A 10,592-nucleotide genomic window follows, 5' to 3' on the forward strand; every position below is an offset into this window, starting at 1 on the left:
TGTCGTGTAGGGATTAAGGAGTCGAGGAGAGTCAATTTCCACATCGAGATCAGTACAGACACTACGCGACATTGAGGTGGGTTACCTTCCAGTAGGAGTGGGTCTAAGGCACCAAGGCCGGCCCACTAGCAGCTGTTTGGTTGAGATGATTGTCTTTGTGATAATTGTCTGGTTTGCTATTGCTTGATATGTGTGTATGCTAGTATGTTATGTTATGTGAGATAGTACCAGTAGGAGGGGACTAGTCCCGATTCGGTCGTTAGGACCAATGGGTAGGTCGGACACCCCAAATATGTCTGACAGTATGATTATGATATGGTATTGTATGCTAGCGGTAGGGGGTGAAATAGTCCCCGTGATCGGTTGAGATAGACCGGAGGGTAGGTCGGCACCCCAGAATAGCCTGACATGGGTAGGTCAGCACCCCAAAATGGCTTGACATGGGTAGGTCAGCACCCCAGAATGGCTTGACATGGGTAGGTCGGGCGCCCCAGAATTGCCCGACAATATGTATATTGATTTGTATGTGGTATGATGGGGGAGATCACTAAGCTTTGTGCTTACAGTTTTAGTTTTGTTTCAGGTACCTCTTCGTCTAAGGGGAAGGAGCCGGCGGTGTAGCAGCGCGTCACACACACACACTCTTATGATTTCCGCTTAGAGTTTTATGGGATTGTACTCTGATATTCTGTTACTTCAGATGATATGATTTTGAGACATGATACTATGGTTCTATGTATTAACATGATTTTGGCAATGTCTTGACAATTTATTTTATAAATCACTTAATTAAAAATGAAAATTTTTGGCATTGAAAATTGGGATGTTACAAAATATATTATTGTTGGTTTTTTGTGTATTTCAAATGTCGTCCATAAAAATTTATATATTTTGAGGTACTAACTCCAAAGTTACAACTTAAACCTTTGAAGTATTGATCTCTTGTTACGTTTGAAAGGGATAATTCTACGCAAATCATATAAAAAATTGTTGAAATAACTAATTATTTTTTAGATCTATAGGATTTTTTTTCCTATTAATTAAAAGATAATAATTTTTTTATTTATATCATATTATCTTATAATAATCTTAATCGTTTTCTCTGTAAAAAAAACAAAATAAAATAATGAATCAGGTCTCGTTATCTTATAAACTCGTAGTTCTCATGGTTTCCAATCTAGTATATATATATATATATATATATATATATATATATATATATATATATATATTAGAAAATGTTTTCAAGCTGTGCTGAGCACGGCCCAAGAATGTAGTTAAATAAGAGCTTAAGCATGAACGAGGGATCGGGGAAAGTTGAATGTATAATGTTGTGATTGATTGAATTTTTCATTGTGCAATGACTTAATATAAAGAAATAAGAGAAGAATGCTATAATACACAAATAAATGTAAGTACGTTGCTATTTGTTACATTTATTAGAACTTTGTATAAAAATTTGGGAAGAGTAAAGTTAATTGCCCATGTTGGTACGAAGAGTAAAGTACATCATTGTTCTCTGCAATTTGCATATAATCCACTTGCATTTGTAGGTAAAAATATGTGAAAATGATTGGGCAGTGATATATATATATATATATTTATATTTATATATATATATATATATATATATATATATATATATATATATATATATATATATATATATATATAGGGAGAGGATCAAATGAGAACACCTAAAAGGTTGAGAACGCGAAAACAGTTCTGGACCAATTATTTTATAAGGGTATATTAGTAACTTTATATAAATATTAATTAATGATTTCCTAAAATCTAGGGATAATGATTTTAATTATCTAACAAAATTAATATTTCCTTTTACTTAATGAAATATATATAAATTTTTTTTTTTATGATTTTTCCCAAAAATTATTTATGACCGTTTCAAAAAAAATTACCTAAAAAAATTAATATTTCCTTTTATTTTAAATCTGAAAAGAAAATCTTAGAAAAAATATTATTTTCTACTATTTCACGTTTTTGTTTTTAAAAAAAATGAATAGAAATTCAATCCCAAATCAATACACTTCCAATCATAAATGAAAACACATCAAATTACAAATAATTCAATGCATTTTTCATAAATTGAAAATAAAAAATAGTGTAAAAATTATCATTTTTTCATAAAATGAATACCTCTAATCATAAATAAATACATTCATTCACATGAATACACAACTATTCATAAAGAAATACAATCATTCACACACGAATACATTGCAATTCACAAAATGAATACACTGTTATTTATAAATTAATACACATTCTATCATAAATGAATACACATGCTATTCATAAATGAATACAACCATTCACACATAACTACAATGTTATTCATAAATGAATACACGTGCTATTCATAAATAAGTACAACCATTCACGCACCCCCTTCAAGAAATTATTACCAAAAAATTCGAAAATTAGGATTGTGTTTCTTTCTTTGCCTCTGTTCTTCAGAAATTTTTCCAGTTGGTCTTCCCATTGCAACCATTCTACCTCCTGAACACTCAAGCAAAGATTAGCACTCAAACAAAATCAACACTCCACGGTAAAATCAATATGTATAATTATAAAATCTTTTTGTGAGATATGGATGATCAAGAAACAAAAACCCACCGATTCACTGTAAAACATCAACACCCAAATATCCATACCTTCATCTGTTTCTATCAAAACAAACAAAGAAAAGGGAATTTTTGTTGTTCTTCTTTTCATCTCTATCAATTTCTGTCAAACAACCAAACCCAAACACCCATCTAAACCTATTTATTAAACTTCATTGATTTATAGTCAAAATAAAAAGAAAAGAGAAGAGAATCATTACCTTCTGTTTTGCATATAACTCACCGTCGGCGACTTGTTGGCGGGAGTAGAGTGTCGCCTCCGCCATCGCCTTCTGAGCCTCCGCTTGTTTCTCCTTCTCGTACAGAATTGCTTCAGCGACCTTCTGTTTTCTGTAAAGCTCCCAATTCGCCTCTTGTACCTTTGTTTAGATCAAACCGATAGAAATTCAATTTCGTGAAACATAGGTGATTAATCGTATTCGATTAATTTGTGTTATGTTTGATACCTTGGTTTCATACTCAACGCTAGCTTTGCTCAAGAACTCAGCCTTGAGTTTCTCCGTCTGAGTCAACGCGTTCATTATCTCAACCTCCTTCTGCAGCTCCGCCTCCCGGAGCGCCACCGCCTTTTTTGACTCCACCTTTGTAACCTGTGAATCCTTGGCCCACTTTGCATTCTTCATCACGAGCTCTGCATTTGCTTCAACCACTTCAGCCTCCCTCTGGTTCTCAAACACCTTCACCTCCGTTTTCACCTTTATCTCCTCCTTCTTCCCCCTGTCCTTGCCTCTATGTCGCTATGATCTTCGTCTCTGCGTCTATCTTCGCTGCATTCTGAAGCGTCTGGCCTTGGCGAAGCTTGGATCCAATTTAACCCTAAACAACAATCAATCGTGAATCAGAAACTGAGTATCTACCATTAAAAACCTAAGAAACATAAAATTACCTTCATCTTTGCTTCAGAAACATCAATCTTAGCTTGATTTGCAGCTGCCTGTTGGATTTTTTGCCCTAAATACGAAAAATACTCTTGTCCAGGTTCGTCGACCATCTGCTTCACATTCGAATTGTAGATCAACAATCCGAACTGATTAAGTTCCAATTGGACCTTATCGAACACTTCCTTCTTAAAATCCTTCGTCCCTTTGAAAATTTCTTCCATGGTCATTGACGCAGCGAGGACACGGGTCTCCCCTTCGATGATCCCCTTCACGAGCTCAATCACATGGTGTGATTGTTTATCGTGAGAGGCGATGAGTTTGGCGTATTTGCGGCGGCTGGAATGAGAGGATGCCCTAGGGTTGTGACAAATTCAGAAGCAGGGATATAGAGGGAGAGATACGAAAGAGACGAGAGAGAGAGAGAGAGAGAGAGAGAGAGAGATTGTAGGAATTGCTAAACATAGGTAAACAATCAATTACCATTTTACCCTTATGATAGTTTTAAAGTTACACTTTAATTCCTGTAATTTTAAGAATTTACATAAATGGCCCATTCGATAATAGCCTTAGATTTAGTTTTTTAAATGGTTCAGATGTGTTCTCGCGTTCTCAACCTTTTAGGTGTTCTCATTTGATCCTACTCCTATATATATATATATATATATATATATATATATATATATATATATATATATATATATATATATATATATATATATATATATATATATATAGGCCTTCAAGCTTGTAAGTTTGAGGCAAATGATCTTTGAGCAACTATATCGCCAAGATTAGGGCCTGAAATATGAATTCAATGATAGTATTTTCAAATTCTGTTAAAATTTTCAACATCTTCAAGAACAGAAACATGGTCTCGAATCGATCAGTCACGCGATTTGAGTTGATCTAGCAAATTTCCATGACAAAGACATCATTGAACTCCATAAATAACATGTCTAGTCCGACCAGAAATGATTTTCTTATCGAATACACCCACAACTCGCAAATGAATTCAAGGTTTGTAAAATGAAAATATACACCTTTTATATATATATATATATATATATATATATATATATATATATATATATATATATATATATATATATATATATATATATATATATATATATATATATATATAGGCTTAGGTTATTTTGTTTAGAGTATCTATTGTGTTATTGTATGCATAAATGTGGGCCAATCAAATTTACTTATTTATAGAAAGTAATTAATATATATTATTGAATTAAATATAATTGAAAAATATCATCTTAATTAATTAAAAGGGTAATTTAGTCAATTAATATAGATTTATTAAAGGAAAATTGCATTTTTTAAGGGATCATAGATTTTATTAATTTAAAAAATCCGATTTTACGAATTATAATTCTTTTAATTCGGACATTCTGACAGAATATGTTTATGAGTATATTTCAAAATAAAAATATTCTTAGACCATAAATAATAAAAATATTCTTGAACTTATTTCTTGATCATGACTTTAACAACTTCTTGTAGAATAACAAATTTTTGAACAATCAATTGAAGAATAAAAACAAAAAATACATAATTTTCTTATAGAATACGGGTAACAATTGTTAAGAATTACATGAGAATGTTACACTTATTAATAACAAAGAGGAGCTCATCGTTGTGTCTACTAAGCTGTTTTGGGGAGGTCCGGGACCCAACAACAAGGGTTTATCCAGGAAACATATCATCGAGGGGACTAAAGCTTCTTTGAAATGACTGGATATGGAGTATGTCGATCTGATTTATTGTCATCGACCGGATTTGCAAACGCCGATTGAGGAAACAGTTAGGGCTATGAATCATGTGATCGATAAAGGTTGGGCGTTTTATTGGGGAACTAGTGAGTGGTCTGCGCAAGAGATTACAGAGGCTTGGGGGATTGCGAATCGGATTCGGTCGACGTGCTGGAGTTGGAGATGGCGATGGCAATCGATTTTTGTAGAACTCAAGATCGATTTTGTAGTCCATTCTAATTTTGCAGATCGGGAACGAGATTTAAATTGGAGAGATTAGGTCAATACCATGATTATAGGGATTAATTTTGGAAGTTACTAAACAAATTACTAAATTACCCTTATTTATTTATTTAATTATTTAATTTTTTGTTTAATTTTGATTGGCCCACATTTATGTATACAATAACACAATACTTACTTTAAACAAATGAACATATATGTATATATATATATATATATATATATCATTGCATATATATATATATATATATATATATATATATATATATATATATATATATATATATATATATATATATATCATTGCATACCCTTCTTGCTAAATATCCATCAAGACAATTGTATAAGTATTTATATAACAAAAACTAATTAAAAAATTGTTTAATATATATGAAATGAATCCTACAAATAATATGGCAAATTATTGTTTAATAAGTATGACTATGTTCCATGTATTTGTACGCATGATATCTATAACGGAGGACTATACGATCCCTTATCTAAAGGACAGGTTACTGATATGATCAGAGTTCAACAGCGTCTTTGAGAGCTACGATTGCTAATCGGATTGCACTTACATTTGTAGTTACTAGACTTATCCAAGTGGGAGACTGTTGGATTAGTATCTAAGCCCGTAACTATATTTGGTAAATACTTGACCCGGTTGTGCATGGTCCTTTTGGGTTGACTTCACCAGAGCAACTTGACAGGGTGATTTATGAAGAGAGAGGTTATCATGGTTTATTAATATATTATATGAATAATATATTAAAGGAGAAATCATATAGTTTAATTAATATTAGACAATTAATTAAGATTTAGTTATGTAACTAAAAGACATTAATTAGTAAACGGGGACTTAAACTGTCAAATGTGTGATAGTTGAGTATTGGGCTGAGAAGGCTTATGGACTTGGATTGGACGAAATTAAGGATGTGTCCATCCTAATTTCGGCCATAAGGCCCTATTCCAGAAGCTTCCTTGGATTACTTAAGGCCTAAGTTGTCCGTTAGGGTTTTGACTGAAACCCTAGCAGCACAAGTATATATAGAACCCCTAGGGCATCATATTTCGGCCACTTGAAACCCTAGAGAATTCTATAGCCAAAATTATGCCTCTCCCCCTCTCCAATATCATCGTCTTGCTTGTGTGGTGTTTGTAAGCCATTAGAGGAGTGACATTTGTGACTCTAAGCTCCAAGACAAGAAGATTCAAGCCATTGTAGAAGAGGTAATCATCTAGATCTGATTTCTTATGTTAATTTCGAAATATGTATTCTAGATCTAGGGTTTATAAGTCTTGGATGAATTGCATGTACAATAGAGAAACCTAGATCCAAGCATTAGGGTTTGCATGAGCACATAGGATGTTTTTTTGGCTCAAACCCATCAGTTGGGACGTCTAGTCCTTGACTCGTCGAGTTCCTCATGAACTCATCGAGTTCATCTTCATGCAAGGTGATGCTCTTAGTGTTGGACTCGCCGCGTTTTTCCTTGACTCACCGAGTCCATATTCATACTCTTGGGACATAGCCTTGAACTCGCCGAGTTAGTTCATACACTCACCGAGTCCCATGATTCCCAGGTCCTTACTGAGCCCAACCGACTGGGTGTTCTTCTAACTTAACACATGGTCCATCATCAAAAGGGATTTGGTGGGAAATGCGTCATGACTCGCCGAGTCACATGAGTGACTCGCTGAGTCCCTCTATGTCAAAAACTATACACTCGATTTCATTTGGCCTTACTGCATCCAAAATATAGATCTGACCTCCTAGGGTCCATAATACACGTAAAGTCCCAAACTTGACGTCCATGCATGGGGTATTTGGCCCAAATAGCCCTAAATGGAGTCTACAAGATGCATGGGGTGCTTATGACAACAAATTTGGCACCTTTGTGCCATAAGAACCCTCAATGGTTCCAGATCTGAAGTCATACCCTCTTAGAACCACACAATCTCGAATATGGCTCTTATAAAAGTTTAGAAATGTAGAAACGAACCCTAACTAGAGATCTAAGAGGTCAATGGTCAAGGTTGAAGCTTTTTACCTCCAATAATGTGACAACCCAGAACTTTTATCTTGTACAACTATTCAATTTAATCAATGTTAAACTCGTTCCTGTTATCATTTAGCACTGTTTAAGGGTTCGTCTAAGTGTTCTAAGCTTGAGTTCAACCAAGATTGAGATTAGGGATGAGTTAACGATGTCGTAAAGTAGAAATTCGGGCCATACACCCCTTTTGGAGGAGTGTGCGGCCGCACACATGGGTGTACGGCCGTACACCCCCCCTCATGGCCACACACTCAAGGTGGTGGGTCACCCACCCCTATATATATGAGTAGACCCCCTTCCTTCATTCCTTTCTTCTCTTGGCTGCACACTACTCCATTTTCTTCAACCGTGAACCCTCCAAAGCTTCAAAAACGTGAGTATTCCATCCTCTAGCTTGTTATACTTGAAAGACTTCTTGATTCAAGCCTTGGTTCATCAAGTTTCATCATGTTCTTCACCCTTTGAAGGAGTACGGCCGCACACCTTCATAAGGTTGGCCGTACACCCCCTTAAAGGCCCTCCAAAGTGAGAGTTTGACCCCTATCTTCAAGTTGGACATGACCCTAGCCTTGATTCACCTTAAAGTCGACAAATTTGGCATAAACATGAAGGGTGTACGACCGCACACCCCTTGTACGGCCGCACACACCCCTTGGGGCCGTAAACCCACCTTGACGATCATTTTAGGCCTCAAACTTGCGTTTCATCTATGTATGGGACCTAGAACCCTTCTTGGATGCTAGTTAGAACCTTGGAAACACCTCAAAGACACACCTCTTCATGAGTGTACGACCATACACTCATGGGCCGCACACCCATGGTCGTACACACCCTTAGGGTGGCCGTACACCTCCCTCATGCAATCACATATGATTTTGACACTTAGTTCAAGTGTTTCCAAGTCCCTAGAGTGGTTTTCTATCATGTCTAGTGGTGAAATACCCTAATTTGACTCCTATATGTGTTATTACATGTTAAATAGGATCCAATTGTGTTCAAGGTTTCACCTGACACTCAGCATCTCATATCGATCTTTCATACAAACCACTCACTCGAGGTGAGTTCATACCCCTACGCTTTTAGAGTTTTTAAATGTATTCAGGGGGGATACAAGCCAAACACAAATGCTTTTTGTGAACTAATACAAAAGAAATTTTAACAAGTATAAAACTTATGCAATTTGATACAAACAAACGATTTTCGATATTTTATCCCTTTTGTACTATGTTGAGCATAATGGACGTTTTCAACTTACAACCAAAATTGCATAGTTTTTCAGATTCAATATTCATATCATCTACACTATACATACAAACTATAATAGGTATAGTTTGGGGTTTTCAATACATAACTTTTACGAATTCAGAGTTATTCACTACTAAACATATAAACTATGGCAGATTTAGTTTATGGTATACATTACTACAAGGGCATGACATTTTATAATTATTTAAGTATAATTATTACCATATACAGTATTCAAGGGATTATAATACAAGAGAACACTACGAAATTACATGTAAACTAGATTGTACAACATTGTGAGGCTCTACTTCAAAAACTGTACCCTTAGGTGTACTGAATTAAATCCTATCATAGTATAACCAGAGTCTCCGGGAGGGAGAGCGTGAGATTTGTGAATAGATCTATTCAGGATTGACAATCCCACACCTGAACTGCTAGATACAGTTAGGCAGGCATGCCTGGGGTGACAAATGTCATTTAACCAACACTTGAAGAACATTGAAAAGGTCACTAGGTCATATCAAGCATGGTTATACGACTCACAATAAGTATAAACTAACCATTTGTTTACGGGATTTCATTCTTCAATAGTTTTATTTTAAGTAATAAAACATATTATACATACCGGTGGTAGCCAGGGTTTTCAAACAGAATATACAATACGATGGATTTCATACAGAATACATACATACTATGATTAGCATTAACTAGACATACAAACTAGTATTTTCACATGCTACAATAGAATTCATTAAGGAACATTCATAATTACAGATAGAACTGATATCATCACACTTTCATTAAAGAAAATATTATATTTTCTTGGAAACATACAAACATTTTACAGATTTATTAACAGGTTTTCACTACAAAACATCGCTTATGAACTCACCAGCTTTATGCTGATACTCTTTCAAACTGCTTGTATTCTCAGGAAATCAGTAGACAGGTACATCCTGGAGTTTTGAGAAGTTGAAGCAATTAAAGTCATGTTTTATATTTCATTTACACTTTTGATGCATACAAACAAGTCTTAAACAGATGTAAACCTTTTTTCATATATGTATTCAATGTTTGGTTGTGTTTACTATGATTGCTATGATACAATGGTTGTGATATTACACATGACGTCATCCACCCCCGAACGTTTCCGCCGTTCCGGTTTGGGGGTGTGAAAGATTGGTATCAGAGCCCTTGTTTATAGTGAACTAAGTATACTGAACCTTACATGGTATACAACTATAAACACTAAGGGGCTGAAGCGCTCTGAACTAAAAGTATACTTTTAAAATATAAGTATTTTATAAGAAGTATACAAGTATGCATACATAACAGAACCAGAGTCATAAATAGATCAAAACGAAAGTATTTGGATGTTGGAGACTGCGGTTAAATCTGGGCAGTTATGTAATCATGTCTAGGGCCAATATAGCCTGATCAACTATATTTATTCGAGACATGACCAACATGTGCTTGGGAATGACTGTGGTGTTGCAGCAAGCCTAAAACTTACTAAGCATACATACATCAGATATCGGTAGAACAAAAACATACAACTTAAAATACTATAGGAGTATTTTAGCTAGAGCCGAATGCAGTATAGAGCTTCATTCGGAGTGTTGTTACATATTTCTTCTTAGAGATAGTTACTTGCATTAGTAACCCTTCTCTATATATCGCTTCGTAGAACACTTTAACTTTCAGAATGAGATATATCTTGTTTCATATATCTTGATCTAAATTTAGGGGACT

At 34.7% G+C, this 10,592-nt stretch overlaps 1 pseudogene; it reads right to left on the minus strand.

Annotated features, from left to right (window-relative positions):
* Positions 1-2,422: 2,422 nt before the first annotated feature.
* Positions 2,423-4,080, minus strand: LOC145163709 (flotillin-like protein 4; annotated as a pseudogene).
* Positions 4,081-10,592: the final 6,512 nt, after the last annotated feature.

Source organism: Lactuca virosa, chromosome 3 (assembly GCF_052849685.1).
Source record: "Lactuca virosa cultivar CGN04683 chromosome 3, Lactuca_virosa_CGN04683_v6, whole genome shotgun sequence".
In the NCBI taxonomy this organism is placed as follows: Eukaryota; Viridiplantae; Streptophyta; class Magnoliopsida; order Asterales; family Asteraceae; genus Lactuca; species Lactuca virosa.